The 15340-nt window shown below is 37.5% G+C and overlaps 1 protein-coding gene and 1 long non-coding RNA gene across 3 annotated transcripts in view; one reads left to right on the top strand and one right to left on the bottom strand.

Moving 5' to 3' along the window:
• The first annotated feature begins 9163 nt into the window (after nt 1–9163).
• LOC106869103 (mitogen-activated protein kinase kinase kinase 2) overlaps nt 9164–15340 on the top strand; it is a 275673-nt gene continuing 269496 nt past the window's right edge. For both annotated transcript variants that reach the window (XM_052978489.2, XM_052978488.2), the window contains exon 1: nt 9164–9220. The gene's annotated coding sequence lies outside the window, so the exon portion shown is untranslated. The remainder of the gene's footprint in view (nt 9221–15340) is intronic.
• Nucleotides 11082–12616, bottom strand: LOC149137167 (uncharacterized). Its single transcript, XR_016237932.1, has 2 exons — nt 11875–12616; nt 11082–11509 (listed from the first exon to the last, which is right to left on the bottom strand). It is a non-coding gene; the product is annotated as an uncharacterized LOC149137167 (long non-coding RNA).

Consider the following 15340-nt stretch of genomic DNA (forward strand, 5'->3'; position numbering starts at 1 on the left):
CAACTGTTAAACATGGAGGAAAATCTGTGATGATCTGGAACGCTATATTTTAGAAATTCACCGGCCCAATGGTTTCCCTTCATGGCAGAATTAATAGTCAAGACTATTTAAGCATTTTAGCTGATCAGATTCATCCTATGGTTGCAGAACTGTTTCTGGAGGGAAGCACAATCTTTTAGGGTGATAATGCACCAATTCACACAGCTAAAATTGTTACTGAATGGCACGAGGAACATTCTAGTGAAGTTGAACATCTTATCTGGCCACCACAGTCCCCAGATCTCAATATTATTGAACATTTATGGTGCATTTTAGAAAAACAAGTAAGGAGTTGATATCCTCCACCATCATCGCTACAAGAACTGGAAACTGTTTTAGCTGAAGAATGGACAAAAATTCCTTTGGAAACAATTCAAACTTTGTAAGAGTCCATACTGCGCAGAATTCAAGTTGAGTTGTGATTATTGCCAATGGCAGTCCTACCCCATATTAAAATAAATTTGCTTGAAATTTTAAGGTGTTTCCATTATTTTGTCCAACCCCTGTATATATAATATATATATATATATATATATATATATATACTTTATTTAAAAGCAGCAGAAATATAACAAAAAAACCGTTACATTTCTGCTGCTTTTAAATAAAGCATATTACTCTACCTCTGGTATTTGAGTACTCTTTTTTCCACCTTGTTGCACATTTCATGTGCTTACTCCGGTATATATATATATATACATATATGTATAATTCATCTGACGAAAACAGTTTCTTTACAATGATGTAATGTTTTCATTAATCAATTAAAGGCATCTTTAGAAATGGCTGTAATGGATTGATACCTGTACCTCTACTGTTACTCATATATATATATATAATCTGAAGTGTACAGTATTATATATCCAATTCGGCTGATCTTACCAATCGGCTTCATGCTAGGGATTCAACAGAGTGTTAGGTAACAATCTGATTATGTAACCCTGCATTCATCAGAGGTAGCCAATATGGAATGAAATATGGTAACTACTTTCTTTGTTGGCAGTGAATAGACACATTCAGCAATAGAGAGCAGTCACTATATTTCATTCCATATCAGCTACCTCTGATGAGCACAGGGTAACGTAATCAGATTGTTACCTAACACTCCGTTGAATCCCTAGCGTGAAATCAATTGGTTAGATCAGCCATAATGTATAATACTGTACACTTTGGATAATATACCCACTTTATTGACAGATATATGAGTGCATTCTTTCCTGACTTATGGACTCTTAGATGACTTACATATGTATATATATATATATATAAATGACTTACATATATATATGTGTGTGTGTGTGTGTGTGTGTGTGTATATATATATATATATATATATATATATATCTGATGTCAGTATGCTCTGCTGGATGGGTAATGTCAGCATGCATATACAACAGAGTGCAAGTGATTTGAGAGAAAACTGTGTATACAAGGCATCAGACGTAGCATGCAAGAGTGAAGACTGTGCTGGTATGGCCATGTAATGCATATGAATGAAGAGAGTTGCATCAAGTGGTGCCGATCTCTAATTGTAGAGGGAATATGTGGAAAGGGTAGACTCAGGGAGACGTGGGACAAATTGGTGAGAAAGGATCTACAGATGATGGGACCCACAGAGGGGATGACAGGGGATCAAGACTTCTGGTGTAAAAACTTAGTTGTCCTTGCATACAGGTATATCCCCTGCACCCCTCTCCAGCTGAGCAGTCCTAACCTTGTGGGCTTGTGGGTGCTGGTGCCACGTAAAAAGTACCCATATTGGTGCCATGCAAATACACCCATGACAGTGCTGTGTAAAAGCACCCAGTATACTTTGTAAAGTGGTTGGTATTTGGAAGGGCATCCAGCCATAGAAACCATGCCAAAACAGATTAGAGCCTGGGCAGCTATTCAGCTGACCAGCTCCTATCAAACTGTTCAACCTATGCCAGCATGGAAAACAGTCGTTAACTGCTGCTGATGTGTGTGTGTGTGTGTGTGTGTGAGTGTGTGTGTACACAAGTAAGCCCATAAATGCAATACAAGGTGGAAACAAATAGTACTCGAATACTCGAGGACAGGTAATGCTCACAACTATCCAATGAATGAGAATGTGAAGCTCTGAGTAACAGTTTTGTGATAGTTTTGCAACTAGGTGCAGGAGTGGCTGTGTGGTAAGTAGCTTGGATGTCATCTCAGACACGGATCTTTTCAAGGTAATAAACTTCTTCCCAGAAGATGTATTCCGCTTCCGATTAAGACGCTCTGGCCTGGCACTATCAGAGTGCTTAAGTGACACTTTGAGCCTGGTTGGGTGCCAGCAGGACGGAAAATAGTAAAAATTAAGAGGCCGAGTGCCTCATACTGAAAGGGTATATGTCCCATAAGAGAAAATGTAAAGAGGCCTAGTGTCTCATTTGTAAGGACATTGTGTTATTTTTGGTAAGAGGCTTAGTGCCTCATTGTAGGGACCCTGTGTTCAAATGGAACATTAGAAAGAAGTTTATTACCTCAAACTTTATGTTTTGTTAAAGAACAATGTTTTAGAGAAGCAGAGATTGGCAGGCGTCTTCTGCCTTCCCTCATTAATACCCTTTTTTTTCATCATTCATCTCATTAATGTTATTGTCCAGCCTGCAGCTACTACTTCTATGTAATGCCTTGATGGCAAATTGAATGAAATAGAGTAGCTTGCTTACTACGCATGCGTTGGTTTATTTGCTTTGGTGTTTTTGGACAAGTCGGACATGATTGTTTGTGCTTCTTGGCAGTGGTTTATTGGTGCATTTTCTCACTGTTGAGACAATGTATTCAGACCGTAGCAGGCCTGAGTTGTCTTCAGCAGAGGAGGAGCTCATGAGGGTGGTGAAAAAATGGATACAATTTTGGAAAAAACAAAGAGTTTTGCTGAGGCTGCGGAGGTGAAGAGAAGGGAGGTGGACCTGGCAGGACTGAAGGTGCTGAGTAAGATGACACAGAAAGTGGGGTGATGACATGAAGTTGTTACCCCCGAGAAGGACTATGGAAAATATGGAGAGGAAGACAATTACTTACACGGTTTACTCAGTGGAGAGTAGGAAGGTGGAACAGATGGAGATGGAAAAATAGAAAAAGCATTGAAAAAAAACTATTGAAGGAAATGACATATATAATGAAAGGAAATAGATCTGGGACGGTGGTTGTCCAGTTTAGGACAGCAGAGGAGGCAAAGAGGTTGGTGAGTGCAACGGTGAAAATGGAGGAAGTGGTACTTCTACCCATGTACCTTGGAAGAAAGACTTCTAAGGTGAGGGTAGAAGGAATTCCACCCGATATAGAAGTGGCTTGGGTTGCGGCAGATGTCCTCGTTGGAAGTGAAGAGGAGGTGGCTGTCCTCCAAGCCACAGAAACGGAGGACAGAGGATGGAGAGGAAAAACACTGGACCTCATTATATAAACAGAGGAGAGGCAATTGGAGGGTTTGGCGGAGACAGTTATGTTGGGAGAGATTGTGTTAAGAGTGTGGGTGGAGGGCAGCGTCCCACGATGTTTTAAATGTGGCCAAAAGAGCCACATTAGAGCGCACTGCCCTCTGCAGAGGAAAATAAAAGAAGAAGCGGTTGCAGAGATGGAGGAGAAAAGGAAAGAACAGACAGACAGAAGGAATAAGGAGGAAGAGTGGATAGTGATAGAGAGTAAAAGGAAGAACAGTGAGTATGATGTGGTATCCAAGACCAACTCCATCCCATCCAAGACCACTCAGACCCACCCACCCCATACAGACACCAAACCCGCCCACCCCCTTTCCCCACAGGAAAAAAAAAAGAAGAAAGAACAGACACCACAAAATTTACAAGACCCCTCCCTTAGTGAAAAAGGTTATGTCTACATGGAGGAGAGAGTGTTGTCACTCAGCAATGTGGAAAACGGTAAACGAACGACTAGATCAAAAACTAAAGAGGACTCAGGACTCAGAGGTGGCGAGTGGTGTTACTCAGTGTGGGATGAGTAACACACTTTTCATATTCTCATTTCTCAGTTATCATTCATGTATCATTATTTAATATTTTGATTTTAATGTTTTTCATGTTCATTTTCATGTGTCATTCATAGCATTATATTTTTATTTTAATTGTTATATGTCCCCACATGTGTTGTTGGGTCCTCCTCTATGTAATGCCTTTATGGCAATTTAAAAGAAATAAAGTAGCTTGCTTACCAACTGCATGGTTCCGGGTTCAGTCCCACTGTGTGGCACCTTGGGCAAGTGTCTTCTACTCTAGCCTCAAGCCGACCAAAGCCTTGTGAGTGGATTCGGTAGACGGAACCTGAAAGAGACCCATCATTTGTGTGTCTGTGTTTGTCACCCCACCATCACTTGCCAACCGATGTTGGTGTGTTTACGTCTCCATAACATAGTGGTTCGACAAAAGAGAATGATAGAAGAAATACTAGGCTACAATGAATGAGTTCTGGGGTCGATTTGTTCAACGAAAGGCAGTGCTCCAGCATGGCCACTGTCAAATGACTGAAACAAATAAAAGAATATGTATGTATGTGTGTATGTATATTTATGCATTGGTTTAAATGGACAGGAGAAAAAGTACTCAACTTGTCATTTCAAGTGTCTCTTCCATGACCCTGGATATCTGAGCAAGTCAGCATGTTCTAAGCACTCATGAAACTTTAAGTGATGTGGTGTTGAGCCAAAGTGTTATTATGTGTGTGTGTATATATCTTCCCGAGTGTTAAACTAATACACCTGTTTGTTTACACACCTGTCTTTGTTTTTTGTTAATTCCAACTATATATATATATAAAGTTAGAATTTAACTAGCACTTGGGTATGAAAAATTGGGTACACTACCAGCAGTATATTTGATAGGTACTTAGTTGGTTTCTCAACCTCTAACTCACACAGAAATACACACACACACGCGCGTACACACACACACACATACAAACACACACACATGTACATATATATAGGTGAAGGCTGTGTGGTAAAAAGCTGTTTCTTAACCAGATGGCTCTGGGCTCAGTGCCATTGCATGGCACTTTGGGCAAGTGCCTTCTACTGTAGCCTCAGACCAACTAAAACCTTATGGGTCAATTTGGTAGATGAAAACTGAAAGAAGCCTGTCGTATTGTATGTGTGTGTGTGTTTGTTCTCAATTAACTGCAGAACATATTTCATCTGTTTATATGAAATAGCTAAAAGCTACTGTTTGTCATTAAGGGATATAAATCAATGCATTGATTTACACTGTTACACAAACACACATGCACACACACACACACACACACACACACACACACACACACACACAAACAAACATATTTATGCCCTCTCTCGTGCTGGTGCAACAATAAAATGTACCCAGTATTCTACGTATAGTGATTGGTGTCTGGTAGGGCATCTAACCAATGACATTGGAACATGTGAGCAAGACATGGTTTTCTGACCTGTCTTAGAGAGCATGCACTGCAAATAAGGACTGACCCAGACTGAGATAACCTAACCAATTTACCAGGCTGAGTCAAAAGTTTTATTGTATTTCAAGCTTTAATGAATAGTTCAAATTACATATGAAAAGCATTTATTCATCAAAATATATCCCATCAGGTTTTATTGTCTGTTGTCATCGTGTGAGGTTTATTTGGCTAGTTCAGAGGCAAAAAACTCTCTGCACCCATTTTCAACCTCATCAACACTGCCAAACTTGAAGGAAATGGTCCATATCTCAGAAAAGGTATTCTCGATGGTGCAAGATCTGGACTGTAGTCAGGGTGAGGCAGTACTTCCAACCCCTCAAGTTTGCATTTGGTCACATTACCAGTATATCCTGGGGTATTGTCATACTTGTAGGAGTGTGCATCTTCAGTTGACCATTTGCCATGTAGTGAGCTTTCGAAGCATCATATACTTGCTGTAGTGGCTGAACATAAAGTTTAGTGTTCATATCATGACTATCTGGGACAAGCGCAAGGTGCAACAACTGTTCAAAATTCCACCCTACACATAATATGAACTTCTGTTCAAACCAATCTTGTTTAACAACAGGTTCTGAAGCCTGGCTGGAATGAAGCCATTCGTTTCTCTTATTAGGATTATGAAAATAGGGCTATTTTCCATCCCCAGTTAAAATTCAGTGCTCAAAACAGGCATCTTGAGGATTTGCTGGTAGTTGTTTGCAAATGTTCACACATCACTGAGCCTGGTCATTGGTCAGTTTACAAGGAACTTCTAGACAGCATCTTTTCACAAGCTCAAGCTTATTGAGATGTTGGTTGATGTTGCTTTATCAAGGGCCAAATTCTGCCATCAATGTATGAGTGCCTATTGTTCAACCATTTCAAGCATAGTCTCATTTTCCACAACAGACGGTCTCCCTGACCTTGGCATGTCTTTGAGACTGGTATCACCTTCCTTGAAATGTCTGAACCAGTCTTGTATCACACATTCATTGACAGTTCCCAGGCCTTCCACATCATTAATTTCTTTTGCTTCCATAGATAGACTAAAATATCTCTAATTGCAATTTATTCACAACTCATTATTATCAAAGCTGTAAAATAAAGAATAAACAATTAATGTTTATGTTACTGGCTTAAAAGCTGCAACCCATGCAAACTTTTACACTAACTCCTGCAGAGGGCTAATTGGGTCTGCTGCCCAAAACTAAAGAGAGCTAAATAGCATGACTATAATATGTCTATAATGACTATATGCCCCAGTGGTGTTTAATCAGAGGTTAAGGACGGATGAGAATTAATTCTGTAATGCAATCATTCTGTTGTCAAGTTAAATTCCTATTGTTGGCCAATTTGTCCCAGAGTTCTTATCTCAATGTAAAATTAATTAAGCGAATGTCATTTATCTCCCCCATGATCTCTGATGTTATCTGACAAACGCCAACCAAGATGGCGTGAATCAGCCAAGCTTTACCTGCTGGAAATAGCAACCGAAATACTTTTAAATCAGATCCCAATGCTGAATGTTCAAGAACCAAATGAAGGGTAGATTTTCAATCCCAGGATCATCCCGATTCAAAAAAAATATAATATGTTTATGTAGAGCAAATGTAGACTGATAAAGATGGACTGACAGAATTTCACTTTTATTAATATAGATATATGAAAATAAAAAATAAACAATTCAACAACAATTGGACAACATGTTGAATCAAATTAATGATATAACATGGAAATACAGGTTGCCAAAATTCATCAGTGAAAATCTGAAAAAATGTTTGTCTCAAACTGGTATACTAGCATGAAAACTGGACATAGAATGTTGATGATGATGTTGATGATGATGATGATGATGGTGATGTTGATAATGATGATGATGATGATGTTGATGATAGTGATGATGATTATGATGATGATGATGACTATTTGTCATCTGCTGTATTTTTTCATGCTAGTATGGGTTGGATGAGGGGATGTATGTGAGATAGGCCTTTGAAAGTGCAAAGCAATTAGTCATAATGTCATCAAAGAATGACGTAAACATCATATCCCTGTTTCTCTCAAGTGAAGCCATGACATATCGACATTCACACACATTTAACTGTACACACACACACACACACGCACACCTATACCAGCGTGGAAGCTGGATATTAAAATATTGATGAAGATGATGACACATGCTTTAGGATTCCTATAGTCTCCATTTATAAAATTCACTTCAACTATAGCGTGTGTCTATAGTAGAAGACGCTTGTGCAAGTTGCTATGCAGTGGCGGATGGGGTGAACCCAAAAGCACGTGGTTGTGAAGTAGACTTCTTAACCACACAACCATATTTCCGCCGATCAATTGCGTAGCTAGAGTGTGTTCCGCTCGGAGCAGCCCTTAAGTTTCCAGCCTCCCACACGCCGGGTCACCAGAACCTATACTGTCTTATATTGTAGACCCAAAGGTGTCGCTCCCGTTAAAGTGTCGCCCGAGACGGACCGCCGTCTTCCTTAGCTATTCTACCGGTGCCTATATATTATAGCACGGGCTTCTACACTGTTTCCGTCCACCAAATTTTACTCGCAACTTATTGGTTAACCTGGGGCCACAGTCAAAAGCTCTTGATCAGTATACCATGCATTGAAATCAAACTCAGTACAACATGGTTGCAATGCAAACTTCTAAACCATACAGCTATGATTGCACATATTATCGAACTACATTACAGATAAAATAGATACAAAGATCGTCTAGAATAATTCCGTCCCACTTCTCGTCTGATATTTCCAAAAATAAATGCCTGAATAGTTTGAACGAGTTCTAGCTGTCACTTAGTACTATGATATATGTAATTCTGGCAAGGAAGAAGTGGATTAAATATAGAGAATTTAGTTGACAGATGCTAAAGAACTTGTTATCAGAAACTGGAGTATAAATATAGCCTTGTTTTTATTTGTCATTACTATCATCCTAAATTATGCGTGTGCATACATACATGCATATGTATATATATATACATACATACATACACACACACACACACATACTGATAGAGAGAGAGAATCAAGAAGTGGTGAATTTGTGCGGGAAGAAAAAAAATGAGACACTGGAGATAATGTTAGACAACAGAGAAGTGAGAGAAAGTAGAGTCAGAGAGAGAGAGAGAGAGAAAAGTAGATGTAAACAGAGAGGGAAACATACGGAAAGTAAATGAGAGAGAGAGGAGAAAAGAAAGAGTAGGGAAAGAAAATTAAAAGTTTAGAAAATTGATAATGTACACATTCAGAGGAAAAAGTTAGTGAAAGAAAGAATAAAATCCAGACAGAAAGTATAATTTAGATACATATATAGACAGATAGTCACACATATTCACATAAGATCTTGTATAATTTAGACATATATAGACAGTCACACATATATAGTATAAATGTATGTATATAGAGAGAGAGAAAAAAGAGAAATAAAAAAAGTGACAGGCAGACAGAGAGTGATATAGAGAGGCAGATAGATAGAAAGCAACAGAGAAAGTGGATTGATCTATGCAGACATAATATGCGTAGAGAATGACAGAAAAGAAAACTAATAGTGAAACATTTATTTAGATAGATAGATAGAGAAAGAAAGAAAGAGAGCAGTTCCTTGTTAGCTGAAAACCATGCTTCTCTCGTTGTGACTGGCCTAATTGCACCAACTAAGCAATAGTGTTACGGTGACGTCACTATCATGGCAGCAACACCACTCTGGCTCGGAAGTGAAGGTAAGGCTTTCACCAAAGTTTTTCTCCTTTTTATATTTACAAAAAACTTTTATACGAAAGAGCCGGTGGAGATAGAATGCTACGTAACTTTTTTGCAGTCTCTTATGAATAGTTTCACTTTCTTTAAAGTAGGAAAATAGCGTTAGAAATCGATGTTGTCAAAAAGCAAAAAAAAAAGAAAAATTCCTGTTGTTATTCTCAGGAATGTAAAGTTTTAAGTTATCACACGCATATATCATGGACTCATAACAAACACGTAGTCTTAGACACATTGTCACTAACATGCACTCGCCTTTATTAATAACTTTCATCTGAATCTTGTAATATGTCATTTGTTCTCTTCCGCCCTAATCAAAGTTAGAATAGTTTCCCTTATAAAATTGCACTGGAATGATGTAACAGAACTCCAACACAACCATCTAAAGATGCGTTGTGTGTTTGAAGTGTCTCGTTAACTAATTCTCTTTATAATCATTTTAACAGGTTGTTAATTAAAGATCCGCTTTAGAATTTATATGAGACGGTAAAGTGGGAAAATCGTTTGATTTTTATTAATATTATTTTTTTGTTAGAAAAGGAAATATCAGTAAATATGTCTATTAAGTTTGTCGATGGGGCATAGTAAAGAAAGAAAAACTAGCTAAGATTAATTTGTATTGGCATGCTAAAATAAAATTTAGGGGATTAATTTCTAGACACTGAATCTCAGAAATTATGATTATTATTTCACATTAGTGTTACACACTTAGTAGGAAGCGTGAATGTCATAATTTGTCATTTACACGCTTCCCGAAAAGCTTCATAAACTTTTACGCTAAGTTTGAAAACATTTCGATACACCTATTAGATTTATAACAAATGAGCAATTTTGCGATTGATGTAAAGAAAAAAACATAAAATCTTCTCAGCGTTTTCTTTTTCGCCTCAAGGGCAGCATAAAACATAGTAATATTGTTAAAGATTGTAATTATTTGCAAGTTATTTTTCTGTTGCCATAAAAGCTCAAGACAGATTAATAAACTTTTTACAAATGAAAATTAACTAAAATAAAAAGGAAAAATAGTTAAAACGATATGTTAAATATTTTTGCTACATAATTTAAGTGAGTGAAAATGTGTATATATTAATATATAATAAACTAGGTTGATATTTATAAATTTTATTATACGTCATTACATATTCATTATAATCTATTTATGAGGATAGTCAATTCAGAAAGATAATTGATAGTTTTAATGATTACTTTATTAACGTAAGAGTATTATATTATTAATATCCCACAAGTCGAAATGATGAAATTTGTTACAATCATCATCATTATTATTTAGTTGTAATACGACCGCGTGTTTGAAGATCTCTGTTAGAAGTTAATTTTACTCAATAATTGACAGGTCTAAATATTGATGAAGAAACTTATACAACTTCACGCAATACACACTATATTCATTTGCGCTTTATAAATGAATTCATAGATCCACACGACCATTTGAAACAGATGCTTCAATATTTGTGATAATTTCACATTAATATCAGTATTTTACAAATAATTTTACTTTCTGAATTCAAATTCCGCCGAGGTCGACTTTGCCTTTCATCCTTTCGGGGTCGATACAATAAGTACCACTTTAGCAATGGGGTCGATGTAATCGACTTGCCTTTTCCTCCGAAATTGTTGGTCTTGTACCAAAATTTGAAACCAATATTTTACAAAATATTTATAGTGAAGATGATAGGAATTACGTGACACTTATGTCTTTCGCGATGACTTTAGTTAATTTACTCTAAGCAGGATTCGCAATAATTTGTGGATTCGATCCACTGAGACTAAACTAACTCTTATTGCATTCTTAGAATATAAAGTTCTTCCATACGTACAAAACTGAAAATTTGTCGTGGAACATGGAACGATACACTCGAGGGGTTGTTTAATATATTGTTATTTATTGAAAAATGAATTTACATAATACAAGTGTTGAGCGTCGTAGAACAAGAAGTATGCGACCGGCAAACATTGTAATTTCAGTCCGCTGGTGAATACACTGCTAATGCTCTCAGGATCGGTACGAACATCTCTCTTTCACTTAAAAGGCAGAAGCTTTGGGCCTAGTCAAAAGGAAATTAGTATTACGAATCAACAACGCGATTACTTCGCAGATGCTCAACAATTAGCATATAATATCACCCTTCGACATTCTTGAGTTCAACTTTAGGATAACTTCAATTGCATTCTTTCGGTGTTGATTTTTTTCTTTACTCGATAACATCCCAAGCAATGTCTGTAGGCCACTTCTAGAAAAAAAGGGTTAAGAGAAAAGTGAGAGTGGTTTTAATGCCCTTGATAAAATCAAATTATAGTACATTCGATAAATTCAGACGACTACACCCCAGCTGTATGTATGTATATGTAGCATGGCCGCAGTCAAATGACTAAAGCAAAAGAATATATATGAATATATATGCAACAAGTAAAAGAATATATATTCGAGCGAGTTCGAAAATATATATATATATATATATATATATAAAGAGAGAGAGAGAGAGAGAGATAAAGTTGTCCTCGTGCTTCTGTAAGAAACAAAAATATAGTCTTACAAACTATTGTATGTAAAGTACATGAATTGGCTAACAGGTGAACTTAGATGAAAAGACTGTACCTAAGTTCTACATGCATCGAAATGCGGAAAATTTCGGGTTGAAAATACATTGGTGTATCCATGTAAATGTAATTCACTCTTTTCCAATAAGAACATGTATAAACTACATTTAAATAATCTTTTTGATTCCTCTACACCACCCGCACCATCCCTGCCTCTACCCGTGTGCATTACTAAATACACACACACACACTCAGCTTCATACTCCCGCCTTCAGAAATCTGGGTAAACAATTGCATAAACCAACAAACTTGGACTTAGGATACAAGAGGAATTAAAAAATAAAAGCGCATGCTCTGCATTATTTAGTCTCGACCATCTACGTATCGAGTTCAAATCCTATCGAAGTTGATTTAATCGCTTGGATACACATTCGGTCAAATTTGTGGTAGAATCATTAACACACCGGTCAAAATTCTTAGCGGCATTTTGCCCGTCTTTACGTTCTGAATTTAAATTCCGCCGAGGTCAACTTGATTTTTCATCATTTCGGGGTCAGTAAAATGAGAAACCAGTTGAGCACTGAGATCAGTGTTATCGACTAATCCTCTGCCCTCAAATTTCAGGCCTTCCGAAAATAGCAAAAAGGATTGCTAGTGTCACTTAGATTGTACTCTAATGTTTATACTTATTTGATTCTTGCAGTAAAACAAAGAAACCCTTATTAATATTATGTTTGAGGCGGCGAGCTGGCACAGTTGTTAGCACGCTGGACGTTCAAATTCTGCCGAGGTCGACTTTGCCTTTCATCCTTTCGGTGTCAATAAAATAAGTACCAGTTCAACACTAAAGTTGATGTAATCGAATCATCCCCACCTCCCCCCCCCACCTCCCCCCCCCAAGCTACCCTTGTAACAAAAATTTGAAATAATAATTATTTTATTAGTCAGCAACTTTCTGTCCCACATGTCTCCTCTTGTCCGGCCTGTTTAATTTTGTCAAATTCCTGGAATAGGTATGACAAGAGGAGACACGTGGGACAGAAGGTCGTTGAAGAGGTCGCAAACAAGCTAATTATAATAATAATAATAGTAATAAAGCTAAAGTGAAAATCAAATAATGCATGTTTAATCGGCAAAAGATTACCATCCCTAAGTATAATAGTATTCTTTGATGTTTATACATCAATTCTTCCCCCCTCTCTCTCTTCTACATGTATATTTTATTGGCTTGATCAGTGGTCGTCAAAGGGGGTCCGAGGAACCCCTTAGAGGTCGGCGAGGAATTACAGGGAGTCGATGATAGCCAAGGGGTTGAATGGGGGTCGGCGTACGAAAGACCAGCTCACCCAGCTGAACTGTTTGAAATACTTAGCGCCAAGCTCATCCCTCACATTGATTTTGTCAATTCCAATGAAAGATATTCCAGCAATATGATGCGTGTTTTTTACATTTTTTAACCATGAAAACAATTTCATAAAAATTGAAAATTTAATACTGTATACTCGTACATATAGTTTTAGATGTAAAAAGCGTGTCATCTTCAATAGAATTTCTTAATTTGTCGTACGTGTATATTTTAGCTAACATTTTAATTGCCAGCATCAGTACACGGTACGCATTTAAGATATGGTGTGGTAGGGTAGGGTATTAAGATATTTTGAATGAGGAGGGTGGTCAATGTAGAAGGAAAAGTGGCTAAAGGAGGTCGAAAATGTTTGGTGACCCCTGTCCTAGGCCTTTGTGACCTCTTAAACCGATATGGTGTGAGTGTACAATTATGGGAGATCGGAAAAAACGCAAAAAAAAAAAATACCGAACAAAAAACACCACTACCAACAATGTGTCGCGGGATTCTGAAGTTTATATAATTAGATAGATACACTAACAAGACAAGTACGAAGAAAGCACACATACATTGCGTCAAAGAAGACACTCACCACTTCTCAACTACTCAACTATTTATCTAAAACAAACATCCGAAGTAGTTTCTTTTTTGTGCTCAGACTAAAAAAAAAATGGCTTTAAACTTGGAGTGGGTTGATTATTTATATTTTACAGTTAACAACCACCACCACAAGCAACTCGATGTCGAAATGTTCAAATATTTGTGTTGTCTCTGTGACACAGCTTTTTCTTTTTCTTTCCAAAACAATCTATACACACAATATGTTTGTGTGCGTATATTATACGAATACATGTGTATCATTTAATGTATGTATATGTATTTTTTTTTATATATACTAATTAATTGGAGGATCATCCAAGATCGTTCCAGGCTCTCCTAGGCTGTTATGATCGATGTTGGTTGATGTCAGTGTGAAATACCGAAGGACCTTGACGGTAGGGAGAACATTTCAGAGGGCTATTGATGGAGTGATTAGGAAAATGTTTACCGTGGAGTTTGTAGGATGAGAGATTGGCGCATCGAGTGTGCTTGAGATGAAGTAGAATGCAATTAGTTCATATGAGCTGAGACTGCTGTGAGAGTATAAACAAATTGTGCACCTGTGGGCAAGGGAACAATAACTTGTTGGTTAAAGTTTTTTTTTTCTTTTACGGAAATGGTCGAGGATGTTTGTGTAGCAGAAGCACTGACCTAGATGTGTGAGTTCACTAATGTGGGTCACACTCGAGATGTGTTGAGGTCCTCCAAATGATCTAGAATGAAGTATTTTTATTCTTTGAAAAGGAAACCTAGTGTTTGGAATGTAGTTTTGGAAATGTGTTAAGTTGCCACGGAAGATGAGAGGTTCTCATAGCAAACACAGTCGAAGGCATTGTTTTGATGTGTACGCCAATAACATTGCTTCCGTCAAAATCACTTGTGATGTAAGATAGCAAGTTTCTTTTGGATGTAAGTGGATGGAAGTTACATCGGCGGTCGTCATTAGAAAGAGAGGGGGGGAGTAGTAATTTATCCCTTTTTCTATCACCTTTGAGATTTTGCTTATGATTTTAATAGCTAGAGCCAGTGATTGACTTTTTCGGGTAATGGAACACTTGCGTTTCCATACATTGGGATAGGTGACCGTAAAAAAGTTTGAGTAATTTGTTGAGGAGGATAAAATCTAGCTCCGAAGAAAAAGAACAACATCAGGACCTGTTGCCTTGTTTGCTTGGAAGATCGAAGTTTTTGCACTGAGTAACTGTGTGTCTATGTCTTGGTGAGACAGGTGGAGAAGGAAAGATTGGAAAGTTTTTTTGTTTTTTTTTGTATAACTTAATGTGGAGTTGGAAGCAAAAGAGGCGGTAGTAGGGTGGCTTTATCAGCAGGAGTGCTAATAGAGCCATCTTAGAGGAGTGATGAAGAGAAATATTCTGCAAGGGGTATTATTGAGAGGCGAAAAAACTTATGAAGGTATCTTCTGCTTTTCTGATGGCACTCTTCTAGGCATTAATGGGCAAACGAAGTAAATCATGTCCAGCAAATAAATTATGTTAAAAGTTAAATGAACGTGAGTTGCTTCATTTATTATACACGCAGTCAGCTAGACTACACGACGATGGTCAGCAACACCATGCAC

Source organism: Octopus bimaculoides, chromosome 2, assembly GCF_046866305.1.
Source record: "Octopus bimaculoides isolate indiv1 chromosome 2, ASM4686630v1, whole genome shotgun sequence".
NCBI lineage: Eukaryota > Metazoa > Mollusca > Cephalopoda > Octopoda > Octopodidae > Octopus > Octopus bimaculoides.